General features: G+C 27.6%; 1 protein-coding gene across 1 annotated transcript in view; it reads left to right on the top strand.

Moving 5' to 3' along the window:
* The first annotated feature begins 1021 nt into the window (after nt 1-1021).
* Nucleotides 1022-22223, top strand: part of LOC111032937 (Ig-like and fibronectin type-III domain-containing protein 1) — a 93172-nt gene continuing 71970 nt past the window's right edge. The window contains exon 1 of the mRNA XM_022313433.1: nt 1022-1237. The gene's annotated coding sequence lies outside the window, so the exon portion shown is untranslated. The remainder of the gene's footprint in view (nt 1238-22223) is intronic.

Genomic DNA, 22223 nt, shown 5'->3' with positions numbered 1-22223 from the left:
ATTATCCATTTACAAATACAAATACAAATACCCTCATATATTTGTCAATTTGTGATATTACTTCCTACATTATAAAATATGAAGACTGGAGATAAAAATAAACACTATCTAGTTGAGTGTATTTCATCTTTTTCAACATAATATGATCAAATGATTATTTTCAAGCTTTAAATCAATATAGGCAATAATTTTATCGTTATAAAAAAAAAAAATCAATTTTCATATTATCTTGTTTATTAGGTACATAAAATATTTTAATATTTATAAACGACAATATAAACGATATTCACATCGCTCAATTATCATTTAAATGTTGACCTTAGATACAAGTATATTTTAATTAATATTACAGTAAAATGTTGACAAGATAAATTCGAAAATTAAAATTACTTGAAAATTATGTAACTGATTAAAAGTTAGGAGCTACAAAATATGTGACTTGATTACGTTCCTACCTTTGGTACATATGTAACTGATTATTACCCAACCCTGTCTATACGCAATGTTGATATTATACACGACTCATATTCTGGACCATAATAATTAATATAATACAGCCGTATAGGTATAGTGTTCAATTAACGCGCAATGAAAATACCCGAGAAAAACTCATCTCTCATCCGCATTGTCGGCACACCCGCCCTTTACCTTTCTTCGTTTTCGCCTTTATCGCCATGTTATATTGCGGAAGACTTTGTTGAGCAATTGTATCTCTTCCCCTTTCGTTTTGATTGCGGCAAATCCCCCCGGACTGTGCTGCTGCTGCGGTGTCGGCGGATACTATAAGAAATACCGCTGGGATATTTTATTAAAACTTTTTTTCCGTCCACTGCATCGTCACCCGCCTGCCCGCAGTTTTTAATTGCCCTTAAAATTAATTTCAAAACATTCCCCCGGTGTTTTTAAAACTATTTGTAATAATTCATGGTTGTTTGCAAAAAGGCGATCGCGGCGGCAGTTCGTGCCGGGAGGGTGTGCGCGTCACGGCGCAAGAAGGGGCTCCCCCAAGTATTAACTCCCGAGTCCGAACGGCTGTCAGTCGGACGCGCGTCTTGGTCCGTGTTTGGTGTTCCCCTTTCTCGTCCGCTTCGCGTGGTTCCGTACGATATACTTTTTATTTTTTACTATTACGATCGTAACGGGGAAGAAAACGTTTTTTTTTTTTTTATTATTATTACTTTTGCAATCTTTCTTCGACTACTTGTTGCGCTAAAGTACCAACTACTGGAACCAAATAGTAAGTAATTTATTTATATAACATAATATTGCTATTGATACACTTTTATTTATTCACGTTTAAGTTAAACAACATTTTGGAAAATTATGATTTTATCGTTTTATTATTTTCAAGTTGACTACTATGTTTAAGAGATTATATTGCACTAGATAGGTAAAATTAAATATCAAAATATAAATTCAAAGAATATAGTTATTAATAATAATATATCCATACACACTCTGGGTAGTGTATGCTGTTATTACGTATACCTAAAAATTATTAAATAATTTAAATAAAAATTCAACTACTCAATGTGAAATGTAAAATAACTTGTAAAAATATATTTTTAATAATATGTTTTATTTACGTCAATTATAATTTTTTGAATATCGAATATATATTTTAGTGTCTTATTGATTCTCAATTATTCAGGATATCTACAACAATCTTAAAATTATTAATAGGACTACATTTTTTTTTTAATATATAAAAATTATTCACTATAAAATAGTTTTAGTTCTAAAATCTATAAATATTAAATATATAGATATGCATACTGATAAAATATTTAAAATTTATAAGTTAAGATTAAAAATTAAAAATTAAATAGTAGTTAGGTACAGTCAAAACTTAGTTCTTATAAATTTTAGTAATTAATAATACAACTTAATAATTATTTGTTATGTATATTAATATTGAAATAATAAATTACAATAATCTTGTTCTTTAACGTTTTTTATTAGATAAAATAATGTATGAACAATTAAAAAAAAAATTAAGTATCATTATTTTATAACTATTAGAACATTTAAATCTAATATTTTTCTAAATATTAATTCGAATCCCAATCTTCAAAATGTTGATAATGATTAAAATTGAGTAATATTTTAAAGTTATTAAAAAGTTTATGTTTAAGTTTATTTTTAGTTATGTACCTATTTATAACATCATAATATTATAAAGCCAAAATCAATAACAAAATGTCAAGAATAAAAAAATATGATTAAGGCTTTTATTAAAATAAATCGAGTGTACTTGTTTACTTTGTAATATTTAAAATATATATTTTTATTAACTTGATTTTAATTTTAAAATCAGATTAAAATGATGTATAATATTTGTAGATGTTATAGTACATATCATTAACGGTTTATTACCTAAGATACCTACCACATTTTTTAAAATTTTATTATTAGCTACCTACTAGTATAACTGGTACCACATTATTAAGTTGATATATTTAGGTACTTCATATAAAACGTTGCAGTTTTTTTTTAGCATATAATTTTATGAGTTACGTAATATTTTCTTCTTAATTACTAAACGATCTTTTTGATATCATGCTGAACAATCAAGCATGCAGTTTTTATGTTACAGATGATTAGTCAAGTGAAATAGTACCAATATCTTTACGTAACCTTAGACCTAGACCTAATGAAATTAAAGTCTTTTGCCATTATTCGGATACGCTCCAAAAATTGTACATTAAATAAAAAAATGTTATTAGTTATATCACAACCGTGTGTTGTAGAAAACTATTTATTTTCCAATCATTATTGTTAGTCAATGGTCATTCTCGGAGAAAAATAATATGCGAGACGATTGTAATCGCACATTGATTGTGTTCGCTTAGAACAAATAATTTACAATATGAATTCGCTCTATTGAAAGTTATTTTATTTATGTCCCTTTCAAAAAGTTCTGACCTCGTAAATTGAATACTTATACGTCGTTTATTTGAAGAGAAATGAAATGAAACCGGATCTATTATCAACATCCAAGAACAACATAATGCTTTTGTTTTTGTAGGTAATCCTTTTTTGTTTAGTAGCAAACCGAACTGTCGCGAACTTAAATAGGCCGATAGCGGTATATTGGTAGGAGCGGCTCCCCAACATTCCGGCGTACGTTATACATAGAAGTGAAAAAAACCTTAATACACAGGATGAATCCATTTAAAGTGTCACACAGTCGGTGGTGTTATCACGTTCTATTGCCGTCTCGCAGCAATATAGGCACCGCAGACGCGGCCTCTTCAAGTCGAGCCAGTCGAGGACAAGGCCTCAACCTTCAGCCCGAGAAACGTGACCAGAAGCTCCATGTTTTATACGCATTATAACAATAATAACGATTATTATAATACATTATCATTTATTATAAATAATGCAAACGTTACAAAATATTCGTAGTAATTTGTGCGGTATGTATATTGTATATGCGTAGGTACATTAAAAAAGAAAAAGAAAAAGGAAAATAAATAGCATGCATAAAAAAGTCTCGTAAAAATTATACCTACTTGCGTCGTGGATTTTGGACAATAGTGCAATAATTAAGGTGGCTGCGGTACATTTGCATGAGAACGGAATACTGCCGAGGTCAATGTTTCGGATGGATTGCTGAACAACCGGAAAAAAAAAATGAAAAAGATTACGGAGAGCTATGTACTGTGTAGGTACATGTATGACGACCGACGGACACCTTGCGCATTCCGGTTTTTCGCGCTTCAGGTTATGCACGAATTAATCATAATACGGGACCATTAAAACGTTGGATCAATAGCCTTTTCTATATGTTGGATAAGATCATGATTTTTATTGAGGATTGTCGGACCCAACTACCACAGTATTTGACTGGTCGTGAATAAGCGCATAAATCGGTTTATTTAAAACGTATCAAATATCATTGGTGTAAATCAAACTCTACATCTACCTCCTATAAATACTATTATATAATATTTTACACGGGTAGTGACTATCAACTATTATATAGTAGTAACACTATTTTTATTTTTAAGATTAGAATATAAGAATTACGTTACAAACAGACTTTTTGAAAATTATTTATTCATATGAATTCTATATACAAATTACAAAATATATTTACAATATTAAACCATATTTATTAACGATTAAAAATTTGAAAAAATTTGAATATCTATAGTTCTTTAGAACTATGAATGAGATAGTTTATCAAATTATCTTAATTTTAGTAGATATTTCAATTTAAAATTAAGAAAATCAAAATAATAATTTGGCATGTTTTAACTCCCAGTTGTTAAATGTTTGAGATGCTAGCTTAATAAAAATAGGTAGGTATACTATAAAGCTTTTTTAGTAAATAATAAATGAAGTAATTATATCTGCAGGTCATTATCGGTAATGAAGTACATTTAAACAAATATTTACTATAAACAAGTAAATTTACAAAAGTACCAATATAATTATGATTTTAAAAATAATTTATAATTTGTTCCTAATGACATTATACACATTTGTGGTAAAAACTCATTAATTTAATTTTATGTGTTATTGCTGTGTGTGTAAAAGGTTTTTTTTTTAATTGTGACCATAACGAAATTTTTAAAAAATTTTTTAGTTACTGAGTCATGTATATTTTAATACTTTAGCAACAATTATTAATAATTTTTAAAGTCACCGAAGTAAAATTCATGACCAGATTATCATACTTATATAGTTATATTGATAATACTTGACCAATTTATAATTTATTTTATTCTTTGGTAATAACTTATATCTCTAAACTGGTCATTTTATAATTATCATTTTTAATTTTGATTCACCGCTTAAAATGACTATAAGAAAAATCAGGATTTATAATTTATTTGATTACAAACTACAGTCAAACATTTGTAATAGTTATACTCATAACGTCCACAATATGTAATGTAAAATCATTATAGGTGCTCGTTATAGATGTAATAAATGTAAATTTAATGGTCATATTATAGTAATAATTATTATAAAGAAAATAATTATAGAACATATTATTAATATCTGTAGGTAATGAGTTAGTGATCTTTGAACTTCTTATGATTAAAAAAACATTACTTATTATACTTAGGTTATTTAAAATTATTATTAATAAACTCAAAATATGAAAGGTTAATAAATATTTAATATAGTTCAAATAATTTTCGTAAGTGTTTTTAATGTTTTTACAATACCTATATTTGATTGTTTAGACTAGACGATAACTTAAAAAAATACACAAGCAATGAACTTAGTATACAAAAGGCTAAAGCAATTCGATGTTATTAAAAATGTTAATGTAATATTTTTACTAAGATTAGACACACAATAATACATAAATTATCTGAAAAAATATTTATTGAAATAATAAAAAATGTTTTTCTTGAGTTCAGTATTATAGTAGTATTAAGATGAAATATATGCCTATTTCATATAAATGGCCAATGATAAATAATAGATTTATATTTATTGGTTGATCTAACCAAAATAAAAAAATTAATTTCACATTGTATTAAATTATGACATCGTAGAATATTGAATAAGGAAAAACATTATTTGTATTGCCAATACAGTTTCTTCACAACTTCAAAGTATTTGTCTTTTCGTTGTGTTGTAGGTATAAGCAATAATTGCCTATTTGTCTATCAACTAATAATTAAGAAATAGGTGAACCTATTCAAGGTTGACGATATAGTGTACCTAAGTTATTTTGCAATCCATATTTTGTGTAGGTGCCACGGAAATTTGAAAAGTGCATAAACACGATCGTAATTTATTGCTGGTTTATAGAACCAACGCCAATTATGCAAAACAATGTTTTGTGGTTATAAGGGTCATTACACGCTAAATTAACCCTTGGGAACCTTTTCGTGTAACTTTCAAAATGTATCTACAATATTTAGTTGGTGAGCTTCCGACAACACCCTAATGAGAAACGTTATTCGAGTATATGCTATTCATTAGACTAAAACTTTGGTTTTAGTATTTTTATACATTTTACACAGAGTTAAGAAATAAAATCGAGGCTTATTCAAATTATAAACCACGGTGCTTGCGTTATTTATTTTTATCAAAGAAATGTATGCAAAGGTTTGTGTAATTCAATTGTAGAAATTTTGGCGAAATAGTACATGCAAATAAATTTAAATTATATTTTGAAGCCATGTTGTGTGTTCAATTTAAAGCATAATCAAAAAATTAAATGTTTACCAACTTAATTGTAAGCACCAAATCGAATCAATTAACATCATTATATTGTGTGTTATAAAGAACCATAACAAAACGTCTTAATTTACGAGTTATATATGTATTATAATATCATTAATGCAATTTTGTTTAAACTATTACTTTCTTATAAGTTTAAGTTGTAATAGCTATTGATTGGTATATCTGTAATATAAAGGTATGATTTACAATGCATATACTTTAATCCTTTCTGAATGTGAATCAAGTACACGATGTAAGAAGTTTAATAATGCGTTAAATATTATTAAATAATATGCATAGGCACCTATAATACCTATACACTATGCACAATATGTATGAATTATACAAATAATGATCGTGCTCATTGTCCGTTAACATTTTTTAACCCGTAAAACATTTACAATTGTTCCCGTAGGATAAAATAAATGTATAAATGGGATTATTATATTTTTGTAATTACTTAAAGTTAAACAGATTAACTAACAAGGAAAAAATGAAGGTACACATACAATTAAAAAAAACTAACAATTAATTGGTGGACAATCAAATTCGTTCTTTTGAAAATATAAACTAATGCAATTTATTAGGAGGATATTTAAATATTTAATTTTTCTATCTTCATAATCGAATTATTTAAAATAGAAAATTATGGAAAAAATTAATGTTGTCAACTTTACATTAAATTTGGTCCAATGTCGTGATGTTTATAATATGTTTAATTTTGTTGCTATGAAAATATCTATAACTGTTAGTAACTGAGTAGAAAATAATATCAAATATATAAAATATTTTTAGAACTTATATAATTTGTGTTTACACTTAACAAGTTTACAATTTTATAGAATATGAACAATTTTTAACTTTTTTTGTTTTTGTTTTTAATCTAAAACAAACGTTGGCTGCAAATGCTATTAGTTATGTTCAACTTTTTTACTTAAGATGGTATATAAATATATCATATTTATATAAATCTTAGAAGCCTTACAATTTCACCAACAATGTGTGGCGAATTTCTAAATGATAGAAACATGCTTAAAATATGCTATGCAAAATGCAAATGCAACCATTTAATTTACGAAAAAGTGTTTTCTGAAAGAAAATCTTGCCTGGTTTGCAATCTTCAATATTATGCTGTTCAAAATGTATTAAGTAATCGACTGAATCCAATTTACTTTTTAAGTCACCAACAAACATGATAATCCAGTGGATTGAGTTTAAAATTAAAGTTATGTTATGTATATATATATATTATATTAACTTTGCATCCGAAATTGATCATTGCTCGGCTTTTAATAAAGATGTGCATTCAATAAAGTTGCAAGGCAGGTTTACTGGTATAATTGTTTTGTCAGAAACGTCTAAGTAAATATTGAACCTTATGTGTTTCCCATCTACTGGTTGTGGGAGCTCACACTACGGTATCGAACTTTGCACAAAGTTCTTTTCAATCCGTAAAGTTATATAATTCACGCGTGGCAAACGTTAAAGCTTTTAGTATTTTAACCACATCCAAGTCAACGATAAAAAAATAAAACACAAAGTTTTTGAATTTAATTTTTTTTTTTTACTGCACTTTCCGGACGTATAAAATAACTTGGTCCGGTTTCTTATTTTTTCGTTGAAAACCGCACAATTGAACTTTTATTTAAATGTATTGCTCCTCGTGGAGATGAAATAGTGAAAACAAACAAAAAAGTGGTATACTAAATTTATTTATTTAAAAACTTGGTAGGTAGGGACAACTTTTTCAAAATACAAAATATGCATTTAAAATATAACTACATCTACACAATTAATTGTTTCACTCTTACAATATGAGCCTACTATCCACTTTAAATTAAGTATGTAAAATTGAACAGAGAATTTAAAACACAATAAAATGATAACGATTATAAAACAAAACGATTTCATTTGAAAGTTATAGTGTATGTATACAACTAAGTTGTTTATTTTTAGAGCTTTAATTCCACAAGTAATTATGCACCTTTGGATGTGTGTTCCGGTGTATTATGTGTTTTTTCATTGAATCATCTTCTAAAATGGCTCCTCAATGATTTCATTATTTAAAAATTCTTAAGTCAAAGTATGGCATGAAATGTACTCGAAAACGTCTTTAGCAGGTACATACCATTAATCATTATACACTTTACATGATTTAAAAACATACAACATCTACTATAATATTATTAGCTTCCATTATTTTTTTTATTTTGTAATATAAATATGAAAAATTGAAATCATATAGGTATAAGTGAAACTTCCAACCCTAACGCAGCTTGTTATAAAATTATTTAAAAAAATAAATAATAAAACCCGCCTTTAGTTTTACTCGCTAATGAATAACACGCTATTACTTGCATCTCTCGTGGTCCATTAAAACTCGATGGAAACACATTGCATAAATAAGTACCTAGGTGATATATTTTTGCAAACGTGGGTACATAGGTACCAGAAAAAAAAATATTTCTTAAACCATTGTTGAAATAATTATAGGATTTACGGTTAAATTGTATTAAATCATGAATAATAAGTATAAATAAATAAATGACTATAAATGGACATTAATATAATATGATTTATATAATTGTTAATAATTATTAGTTGTATGATGTCTGTGTCTACTGTAAAATATAAACTAAAAAATATTCAAAAAGTTATAATAACTATATATGCTTGACGATGCTTCATTTTTAAATGATAATTTATACTTAAGTGACACTTAATAGCCATATAATATAATATATTAGTTATTGGGTTTTTATTTGAATTTTTTGACTTTTTGATATAATGTACTTTAAGGTAAATAAATAAAAAAATGTATATTTTAAATTATTGGTTTACATACAGTTCGCCATATAATAGCATATACATGTACAGAGATGAAACATTTCCCTTCGCATAATTTCGTCCTTCCGACGTAGGTTTGTGTGAACGACAGGTATCACAAATCGCTATTACGTTGTTTAAGTGAATCGCATCTAAACTCCCAGCGGTGAACAAGTACACTTTGAAATAATTGACTACCAAGCGGAATGATGTTGAGATATTATAATATCACATACATTTATGACTATGTGTGTTTTATAGGGAAACAGAGAAAGGCTATATGATGTCGCCGTCGTCATATCACAAAGTATACAAATTGTAGGATAGTATTTATATGATATAAATATTATATTTTATTGTTGTTTTAAATGTCAACATGAAAAATTGAAAATAATAATAATTGTATATTTATGGATACCTTACAAACCTATTATTGTAGCAAGTTGTATTATATTTTGGAGGAAGTCGTAATTAAAACTTGCATTGGCATTAGGCCATGTGGTTTTATTGATTTCTTCCATGTTTTAACGCATCACCGGTTTCCAGAGAAATAGAACAGTATTAAACCCGTTTTATTGCCAAAAAATAAAATACAAAAGCTCATGTTCGTGTGGTAGAACACGCGCCAATAAAAGACATATAGAAGACATTTTTTTGATTGTTCAAGTATATGTGTCCACAGACGTAACAAAAACATAATAATGTGCGTAAATCGTATTTTTTCCAAGCAGACATGCAGTCACGGTACAGTGAAATATTCGGCTACATGATACGATACAAAAAATAATAATAAAAAACATGGCCAAGGTCGAATAAAATAATATACTATTTTTTCGCAATTAAAACATAGTCATAATTGGTAATTAGGACCAAACTTGGTTTTTTTTACATGATTATTATTAATTATAAGTTACAACTATAACGCGCGCAGATTAAATACAATAATAAACTAGATGGGCACAGCTCTTCTGCCAGTGCTTAAGGTCAGCACAATGTCTTTCCGTCAAAAATATGATTTTATTAAGTTTCAAAATTAAAACTAGGTATGCAACTATTTTTTTAAGCGACAGGTAAATTTAGTTTATAGAATTAAGTCAAACAGTGAAAAGTACGTATGTCAGACTTCAAAGTATATACTAGTGCCTATATTATATATATATATAGATATAATAGATATACGTTATGTCGACGTAATTTTTTTTTTATTTAAGGATCAATTTCAATCATTGACAAACCTATCACCATTTTAAAATTTTTTTAATGATCTCAGTTCGTGGCTAATTTATAGAAATTATAATGTTAATCACTCAATAAACTCATAGGTACCTATTCGCAATCGTGCGAGCTATTTCAACTAGCACGTATAATAATTACACGTTTTAAAAACGCGTCAGCGTCTTCGATAATATTGAAGGAATTAATATGAATACATATTATATTCATACATAATATAATACCTATAAGACTAGTAAAATAGAATATTTTTAATATTATCTTACTAGGGACAAACAACCACGTGACTAAATCTCCGGGGTCTTGACGTCTTGCATGTATGTAACAACGCTCGTTAAAAACCTGAAAAAGTTCATGCATGTATTGCGTTTTTTAAAAAAAAAATAATACACTACCTACACTACAAATATTCATGATACTTTTTTACAATTTTCTTTTACCCTATTTATAAGCCTACTTGACGAAAACAGTTTTCGTAATGAGACGCTGTACCTTAAGTTTGTTATGAAAATAATGAATATTTTTCTTCGAACAATTTCTGTAAAAAAGGTTCAATAAATTTACAACAATTTCATTTCTACATAAACATTATTACATAATCACATTATTATTTATTTTCTTCAGGTATATTTTTATCTTATTTACGTATAGCACAAGATTTCTTGACTTTAGCAAGTGATTTAAAATTATTTTTTTTTTAATTTGGCCTGTATTAACTATTACCAATTGATAATTATAGAAGTTTTAGGTAACTAAACTATTCAGTTTATTGGTTCTTTGAAAATTGACAACCTTTTGGGAATGGAGATACTTAAGATAATGTTAAAATAATATTTTCTAGGGCCCCGTGTAAAGATGTCTTATATGACAATTTGGAAGCAAGTTATAATTATTTAAATATTGTAAATTATTTGTAATATTTCAATCGCTCATAACTTGCATCAAAAGTAAAATGTCCAAAAACACTGCGCTTTGACAATATCTTTTCCTACTTCTAAATTTGATAATAGGTCAATTTACTCTGATGTTAGAACAACAGAGTAAAATGGATCATCCTGAATGTAAAATGTGCCGTGTTATTCTTTAGTAAGACGGAAACAACGGGTATAACGTTTCTTCTAGGAAGCAATCGCTTTCAAATCATTAAAGTAGGCATCTAATAATGTTAAATGCACTGACGTGGTGGTCATATTAAATCAAAGCCATAAATAACAATTAATACAATGATTAGTAATATTATTATATTTTATTAATGCTGTCAGTTTTGATTGTTCTGATATTTAACAAAGAAGTAGAAAAAAATGTCTGTAAATTGATTTAATGATTTGTTTAATAAAGGTAGTCTATCAACATTGTTCAATTTGTATAATACCTTTATTAAAATAATACGATTTCTTAGAGCATACCTAGAAGGATAAAAAAAATAGCGTTCTTCAATTGAAATAATATGATCAGTAATATTTTAAAATCTTAATACAAATTAGAAATTTTCTATCCGTTTGACAAAATTAGATATAGGTAACTCTCATTATTATGAAAAAAAATAATGATTGGCAATAGATTTTGTACTGTAAAATTGATGATGCAGTGAATAGTACTAAAAATGCGATACATCCGTTTTTTACGCTTTCATTTGGTTCGTTAAAAAATAGTAATAATTATGCTAGGAGATTATGGATTTTAATAACTACCAAGAGGATGTCTAGAGTCTAAACATTGTACACATTAGTCCATAATCTATATTATAGCGTGTCCTCCGGATATCCATGTAGTCGTGGCGTCCTTGAATGAATAATTTGTGGGTCAATGGTTGAACTTTTGTTCTTAAGATCGTCAGAATGGCCGTCTAAATATATTTTCAAGGTAGGCATAATAATATAATACGATCGCAAATTTCGACCATAACACGTACGTTTGGGTTCCAGCGAACAACATTTGCTTACATGGGTGCCTAAATGAACGTACTTTTAATGTAAAATAAAAAACAAGACAATATAATATATTCGGTAACTATCATCATTGAACATTGACTATTATACTCGCGTACATGTGAATATTCGGTTTAAAAAACATTTGCCATTGCAAAGAAGAATCACCGTAATGAAAAATAATGGTGTATAAATCAAATGACGCCTTAATGCTCACTATATACTGTGGCCACTAGCTAGGATCTCGACGAAAATTCATGTCACGTTTGTTACAGCTTCGGCAAAACACGCATTGCCGATAAAAACCTTTCACTGTTATTTCCTTTTCTTCAACTTAAGTCAACGTGGTGTATATGTATATATATATATATTTATAGACGGTTTTACATCTCAATTGTTAATGTGATGATATTACTCTTGTGTGTTCTATATTTATTTATTTTTATTCTCCCCAACTCATCAGTAAATTAATCTCGTGCTGTACCGACGAAATGTATGTATAGTACTTATTGTAAATAGTCCATAATCCATGTTCCATATATAGGTATCAAACATATACTAAAACTCGAGTTTTAAGAAACGCGCCCCAAATATTGTATTATAACGATGATTAAACAAGTAGGTATCGATTTTCTTCTGCAAACACTGCTAATTTGACTTTAAGTACTATTATACCAGCTTGTTATCGTTAAGAATTAAGATTATGGATGTTTAACGTTACCATAAACCATCGCATTACTATAATATTATGTACTTAGTACATACCTACATAGTACCTCCTGACTCCTATACATGTCTAATAATGAACTAATTGAAATGGTTAAATATGTATTATATCATATTCGTTGAATTTTTTCAAAATCTGAAAATGTGAAGGGTAATGTTTTATACACCTAAAAGACAACAGTAATTAGATAATTTTTAAGAAAACTGTACTTTCATATAAACGCAGAAAGACAAAAATTGTTATTGTTTTTCATTATATGGTATTCCTATATGCATATATAATATTTATATGCTGTAAACCTTGGATTTAGATTACTGCGTGTTTCCCATGACTAGACTATTTGCACAATGGCTTTTTATTGCGCATCTAATTGAAGATATTATAACTATAATAGAGGTCTAAGTTGTTTTTCACTTATTGCACACCAAAATGATTATTTTCCTTATTAATCAAATATGAGCAATTCAAATTAATTCACTATTTTCTATCGATCGTTTACCAAACATATTATACCTATACCTAGGTACTCAAATTTAGATGAGCATGTTCACTTGTTTATCATTTGCGATTTTTTCATTTTTAAAATATTATCTGATAGTGCCACTGAAATGTGCGCATTTCAAAAATCTTTAATCATGTTTTGGTTATTCGAATGTATTCATTGTTTCTAGAAAAATAATTAATTAATATATTTAAAAAATGTTGTATTGGGTTGTGTTGTCTATAACGATAATTAGTAGCTTAAAAGATGGAAAGTAGTTGACTATTATATTATGTTTAATTAGAATAGTTTTCAAAAGATATGGATACATAAAAAGAAATAATTAAAAACATTCATGTACCGCCAGTATTGGTAGGTAGGTATTTAAAATTAACTGTTTATTGTACCCATATTATGCTATTGTGAGGCAAGTTTTTTTTTTTAAAGATCCATCGCTATTAAACAAATGAGATGGTTTTTTTTTAATAATTCATCATGTGGGTATTGTACTTAAGTATTTTCACGACAAAGAAAAATTATAGAACAATCCATTTTTTTTTTACAATAATATTTGTTGAATCACGACAATCATTAAGTCTTTAGAAGGAACTAGGTACCATTATACAATACATTTAGAATCAATTACTTTTCATACTTTTATTGGAGCATTTGTTTACTAATTGAAATATCACAGTAGAAAATAAAATAAATCATGAATCTTCATTAGGTGTCCTAGCTAGGACTATAAAGTGGTGTTTGTGTTTTTGACAAGTGTTGTGTACGTCTTGTACGTGTCGGCGCAACAACATTACGACACTTCAATAATCAGTGTAGATGAACCGTTACGAACCGGTTATTAAATGGTGGACAAGGCCACAATTATACAACACAACATCTATAGGACTAGGGTCATCATAACATACCGCTAAACCGGTTCGGATTAACTTCCTGTGTCAATGAAGCTCTGTTCCAATGAAGCGCCGTCAGCATCGTTGGCAAAGATGATTATTCGCAAAAAAAAAAAAACATCAACTTTTGACTTCTTAATTCCAACGTTTATACAGTAACACAATGTAGCTTAAATGTTTAATATTATTTAGTATTTTAGTAGTAAATTTTTGTAGTAAATCATTACAACTGTACAGTTATTATTTTTTTCTTACATACGTTTATACTGTATATTATACAATATACATGCCATTATATTATACAAGTAGGTAGGTACTTTAATTTAAACCTATACCTACCTTTTAGATTTTGTTCCGTATTTGTTTTCAGAATAATTTTCGAAAAAGATAATTGATGTACCAAAAGTTTTTTCTTCTATGAAGATTTCAAAAAATATGATATGATACTATAAATATGTTTGTATTTGAATTTATTATCGACTAAGGTCATTTCTGTATTATTGTTTAATCAAGTGTAATTTATGTGTGCGTATAGAGTTATGTGTTCATCACTCAACTGTTATGAGTAGTTACTAGTTTGGTTATTATTTTTTTATACCGAAAACTTTTTAATGAATTCGAAATGTATGTATAATAGAAATCATGAAGTTACCACTAGGTACCTGCGAAGTATAGAAGTATAATTTTGTTTTTCATAAAAAAAAACCAATACTTTTTAGAAGACAATATACATACAAATTTAAATTAAATTTGTTCAATAGTATTGTTAATTATAATACCTTTAAATGATTAACTGTAAAATATCTAAAATTGGCAAAAAACTGGTTATTTAGGATACTATTTATGGCAACCAGTTGTGCAACTAACGGGTCCAAAAATACTATTTGGAAGTCATCATATGATGGATTGTATGGATACGGATACGTTAATACCATTCGGGTCAAGGTTAATTAATTGTTTGTACTCTTTTGAGTGACGATCGCCTACAACACGAGCCTATAATAGGTATAATAGATTATTAAAATGTTCAAACATTGTTGTATTTACTTTGAATAATGACATAGGCGTTTGAAAACGTATTTAATTCCTCGAGGTCTTTCTATTAAATGAAAAATAAAATAATTATTTTAGTTATTTCAAAATTAAAATTGTAATATTATCAAACGTGTGACCTCAGAGGAAGATCGAATTGTTTAGGTTTTGGTTTTGGTTTGTAGATCCGTTTACGGTATCTCAACAATATATTAATATTCATGGCTGAAATGCACAGAAATGACCAGAAGGTTGGATTGTATCCAGAACTGTTGTCGTCATAAACATATAACCATAGATAGAAGAAAAGGTTGTCTGAACTGGCTTTGTAATCGCATAAGCTCGTTTGCTTTATTGTATAAATATTTTTAATTTAATACGTTTTGATTACACTCAAATGCGTATTTTATAAAACATTCAATTCATCATTATCCGTATTTATCGTATTATTTACCATATTTATCATGAGTAGGTAATACATAATAATATAATGTATAGGTAAATGTTTTTCTACCATTACAATACAAAAAAAAATATTAATACCGGCTGATCATTTTTTTAATTGTATTTCCTTTGTTGGATTTATTGAACATTTATTGAATGTATTTAGATATTTTAACAATGTAGATAGGCACACATGACATTTCCAAAAATGTTAAAAATATTAAAACTAATTTTAGATGATTTTTTTGTATATTATAGCAACAAAGAATGAATAGTAGTGTAACCGTGGAAGTACTGCGTACTAGCGCTTATGAAACTATGAATTTTGAAACCCATGTTTTACAGTAAATTCATTATTTAGTATTTACCAACATTATCAATAGTTTTATAAACTAAAATATACTAAAATAAAGATGTTCAGTACCTACGTAACAAACAAATTCAAATACCGTGTTACAGTTATTATTTTTAATTTCAGAATCAGTCTAATTATTCGGATTTTCTGTTGAATAATAACGAATTAAATATTACAATATTATGCCTATAAGTAATAACTTTAATTTTACCTAGATGTTTTTCAAATATTTTATAGTCATAATAATACATTTCAAATATCTTTAAAACTGTTTAAAATCAAAAAATTTTACTGACATAACTAATTACACTAGTTAAAGTTTTAATTTACTTTTTCTTTGAAAAATAAATTGTGTTTTTAGCATTTGCGTTTTTATAAATAAATCTTTAATACAAATTAAAAATACATTTTAACGTATACAAAAATATAAGCGACACGAAACGATCTAAATAGAAATGTTGTTGACATAACAAATTAGAAAAAAAGTTTAAGCCGGTACAATTTTAACTAAATTATTTAGTTTGAAATTATTTTTTAAAGAAATGTAGTATTTGTTCGTAGAACAATTTGTTTTACTTACATATAATACATGTACGATTTTTGTTTGTGGTTGAATCGAACTGCATTGTGATTTCCTGATAAATGTTTTACTTTGTCAATATATGAACTTTAAAAAAAAGTCGAACTTTTAAAATCGAGCACCGAAGGGAAAAATATGATAATAAAACCCAAAAAGCACAAATTGCTCATGGGTAATTTTGGGTATGTTTGTAGTGAAACGGGAGCTAAACAAAACTATCGTGAAATTTGCCTGTGGAATACGTATATAATATATACATTGCGAACCCTCGTTTTGATTAATCGGTTGAAAACGATAACGTCAGCACGAAGTTTAAACCACTCAAACGGTGTAATGATAAAGAGGGGTGGTTGGATAAAGAGTGTTGGACTGGGTAGACAATGTCGGGGGATGGGGAGAGGAGGGTCGCTATGTAGGTAGGTATAGGCTACTCCTTTCTCCCTTTATTCATCTTTTAGTATAAATGCCATTTAAGAAATATTCGCCCTTCCCGCAAATTATACGTAGATGTTGACCATTAATTATGGTCGCGTATTAATTAATAATAACGCTTTCTGTAATAAATCTGACACTGTCAGTGGTGTCTAACAGTTTCCTTCCGTCAACAGAGAATATATAATATTATTCTCTGCACTACATCTAATTGTTACTGTATAACAATGCTGACGTTCGGTAACAGCTATATAACAGCTTTTCGTTTCGATAAATAATTATTAATTACGTTTGACTGTATTTAATATCCACCGGTTTCTTTGCTAGTATATGATTCGATAGGCTCTAAAGCGTACGCAATCAAGAAAAGACTCGATGAGTAAAAAAAAGGATAACTGTAAATAATCAGAGTTCAAGAATTAATCATTGTACAGCAGTATGTCATATAATATATTATATACAACAATACGTAATATTATGTCATATAGCTATGTTTAATAAAGTAATAAAAAATTGTACGTCAACAAAATTAAAAAAAATTACTTAATTGTATTCAATTAATTAGTAGCTGAGTAATTATTATTTAATACATTTTTTTATAATCTATAATTTCAATTTATTCAACATATTATTTAAAACAAAAACATTTACTGTGACGATTTGAGAGGGAGTTTATGTAAAAGGTTTAAGTGTCAACTACCCGAATTGGGGAGGCAATTTGAGTGCGTCCATTAGATATGATAATAATATATACAATGATAATCAATCCGTTTCACTATACAAAACGATTATTTTAACAGCGAGCAATCATTAGTTTGATAAATGTTTGAGTGTTAAAAAAAACATTGCCAACATGTTTACTATACCTACTAAAAGTATTACCAAATCTTTGAAAAAATCTCATTTTGTACAACATTTAATGATTTTGTTTTTTTTTTTTTTGAGGTTTTTTATGTTTAAAATGACAATCTATACATTTAATTTTAAACACCTATATATAAACGGAAAACATGTATTTACAGGCATATAGTGATCATGTATTTTCTTTTGGATAAAATTATTAAATACATTTTGATAAACTTATTTTTAAAATGATACAATATGTAGTATAATATAGGGTCTTGCGTATCGCCGATTGAATACGTTTTCGACTTTATAGTCAACTGATGTTGACCATATGACGCGACGCATAATGCATATTTTATACATAATGTGTGCAACGTGTATAGGTATATACCGTAACCGTATAATATAGTACCGTATAAGTGTATACAAACTTTTTCCTATCAATTTTGTTTTCAATTGTTGGATTAGCCATAGTGGAAATTTATCTCCAACAAGTAAGTTTATTAAGACTTGCTTATTCACAACTTCTTACAGCTTTCAGAATACTGTGGATGTAGCGTGAGTGTAAATATTGTGATGCTCAGAGTTTTTTTTCAACATATCCATTAACTAGTAATCTAAATAACTTTTTTTTTAATTAGTTCATCTGCGTACTTCGCTTTTCTGAGAATATTTATATGTTTTAATATTTTATTATGTTCTTAATACTATAAGTTTCACTAGGCATTTGCGATATTCTATAGACCTTGGAGTTTGCTCATCAATATTTGTAACAATCCATGAAATGGTTTTTCTTGTACAAAATATTGTGTACAGTTTATATTTTTGAAGAGTATTAGAAAAATAATGGGCAGTATAAGTAACCTACGGTGCTACTGTCTACAGATTTCATTGGCTCCGTCCTAGTTATTACTATTTGATATTCAGGTCTTACAACCAAAAGTTACAATATTTTATACTTGGGTTTCTACACTAACTACCCTACATTTATAATATATATACATCATGTATATATATAGACTACGACCTTATGGCTTATATTGCCATTGTATCTGTCTGTGCGTAGCGATTTCTGTAACCATGGTTTCCAATACCATTGTTGATTTTATAAAAGTATTATTCGACGATGGTTTTTGGCCTAGAAGTTTAATAATTATATTTTATATTTTGTTTTGCTGATATTAAACTAAACAAATCTCCTATTATATTTCTATGACAGTAACTATTATAGTTAGGTAGTATTTATTACAAGTTATTTAGGCGAGTTTATCATATTTTACTAATGTAAATTTGAAATCGTATAATTAATATAATGAATTTGATAAATAAATTTAAAAGATAATATTGTAATATTGCTTTACTTTACTCATATTTCATTTTGGACAAATAACTTACATAGTAACATAATATTATATAATGCAAAACTTGAAATGTTTGTAAAGAGTGTTTTTAATTTCTTGTTTATTTTTGTTATTTTTATAATAATTAAAAACATAGATTAACTTATAGACATCGGATCCAATATTTGTTTTATTCTTTTTTTTAAACTAAATTAATTAAAATAAATATTGATCCATTAGTGCTATAATTTTGTGTTAGCTCCGAATTTTGAACTCATCTGAATATCTAATATTATCTTAATATTGTCTTCCATCATGTTTTCTCATACTGAATAATAATTATTAATTTATTTATAATCGATTTTGTACAAATTTATTTCTAATTAATTAGAAGCTTTCAAAGTTTTCAAACTGATGTTGTGTATCTTAATTTTATATACATTTTATAGAAATTTACAATTATTAAAGAATTTTATAATTAACTAAATACCAAACTACATTTTACCATATCTTTATAATATATACTCAAATAAAAAATAAGCGAAAAGGTGAAAAAAGAGTGTTTTGAATTTTTACTTTTTGAACTATAAGCAAAAAAAAAAATTTAATTATTTTCATATGATTGTATTGAAAAATGTCTTATTTTTGTCTTAATTTGTTAAGTAGTATTTTACTTTATGCTTGGAAATTACTGTGAAAATTGAGAAGTATATTATTTTTGAAGGATGAAACTTTTCCCCTCTAGGTTCCACTGTTCCACTTGATAAATTACAACAATAAATTGACGACCCTTACATGTACAAGCGAGTCGCGTATGGCTCAGATTCTCAGAATGTAAATAGGAAGATAGGTCATGTAAGTATTATAAGAAAAATGTATTGTTGAGAAAACATTATTCATTAATGACGTCTAATTGTTATTAAAATATTCTTCAATGATGAAAAGTGTACAGAAAGTAAACACTATAAGGTTGTGTAGACATTTCATTCTATTCAATTTATTTACTATACCAGATCCTATCTATCATTAAATTGACCTGCAAATAAATTATTGCTACGGTAGTATTCATACCCTGAAATATTTGAAAGGTTTAACCCACCTTTAACCTATAACGCGAGGAATGTAATATGATGAGTAGTTTTGTTATTCATTTATTTTCTAGATCGTTGGGTATTCAATTCGTTTTTTGCGTTAGGAATGAATTGAAAATAAATGACGAAAAATATATTTCTGTTATTACTACTAGAAACGACCAGGGTTTCGTCAGTGCGTTTGTTTGATATTGAATAGAGGCGGCGCAGAGCTTCCGTCTTTTACAAGCATTTATCAAAATGGAGAATTAAATTTTATATTATGTGTGTGGATTTTCGATTTTAATGTAGTTCTGTAAGCATTTAATATCACATATTTTGAAAACTCTCAGAAATAAAAAAAAATCTAAAAAGAATATGAATTTTTGAATGTAACTCATTTAATTTAATAACAAATATACGTTATAAGCGTGATGTGTGAGGTCTCAATTTCTGTCTTCATGTTTTTAATTTAACTTTATTTAGGTGTTACATGAAAATACTCTAAAAAAATTTGTTTTTATCTCAAGTCAGTAAAAAATATTTTTTATTATTATTATTTTTTTTTTTGTGAGTGGTAAAAGCAATAATTGTAGTCTAGCCATAATACAATTCTAAAAACAATAATTCATTTGGAGTGTATATAAATTATATAATTAATAATTATAAATAAATAAATAGTTGTAAAATCTTTCTAGTATCTACCTAACCTTTATTTTTGACTAGTTAGGAATAATGATAACGAAATAATAAGACTAACGAACACGTTTAGGTAATACATAATATTTTTACGAATAGAAAAAATAAAAACAATACTAGAAAATATGGGAGTCATTACAGTATATTATTACTGTAGTAAAGCATATATATCGTTTCGGTTTCTATTCGGACGACGTTTTTCCAACTCGACGAACACGACAACATATTATATAATGTATAACGAACGAGTATATAGCGAATAAGTATAGTACATACTGGAATAATATACGATGCCAATACACGGGGGACGTGTTCGATTAGCTTTCATACAACGATTTTAGTACCTATTTTACAGCAAACACCCTCTTTTCGACATTCCATGCATTCGGATTTATAGTTTGTACCACCACTGTACATACAGGGTGATGAGCGGTAATCGCCATAATTTGATTAATAACTATTAATTACAATGATTGAAAATCGTGTACTCATCACCATCAATAATAATAATATAATATCTCCGTGTCTGCTGTCCTATGGGTATTAATGATAAAAGTATACAACACGACGAATTAATAATGTTATAATGCATTTTGTCTGTTTGAATGCGAACGACACTGCAGTATTGAGTATCTACGTTAATGCAGGTGTATGCATTTTTGAAATATCAGATGGATGTGATTATATAATCATGTTTTTGCGAGAATATGTGCAGCCCAATTGTTTTACACGCGTGGCAAGCCTCGCACTATATATTCTCGAAAATAGTTTTAAATTTGTTTCGAGGCTCGTCGCCAACATACGGTACATATTTCCTGGCAACGTGAATAATAATCAACAAGTATGTAATGTTGCATTATCGTACCCCAATATTCGGGATTTATGAGCTAAATGTAACCCGTGGTAGACTATATCAATAATAATATGAGTACGTATATGAATAACGAGCTTACTGACTACTACCACACACACACAGACACACACACACAGACACAGACACACACACACACACACACACACACACACACACACACACACACACACACACTATACATACCAATAATATTGCGTATATTAAACTTTTATATTCGATTCCTCTACGCCCTCGTGGTATGCGTAGGAACCAA

The sequence above is a fragment of the Myzus persicae genome, unplaced genomic scaffold (genome assembly GCF_001856785.1).
Source record: "Myzus persicae strain clone G006 unplaced genomic scaffold, MPER_G0061.0, whole genome shotgun sequence".
Taxonomy (NCBI): Eukaryota; Metazoa; Arthropoda; class Insecta; order Hemiptera; family Aphididae; genus Myzus; species Myzus persicae.
Note: the sequence above shows the minus strand (reverse complement) of the source record. Positions and strands in the feature narration are given on the sequence as shown.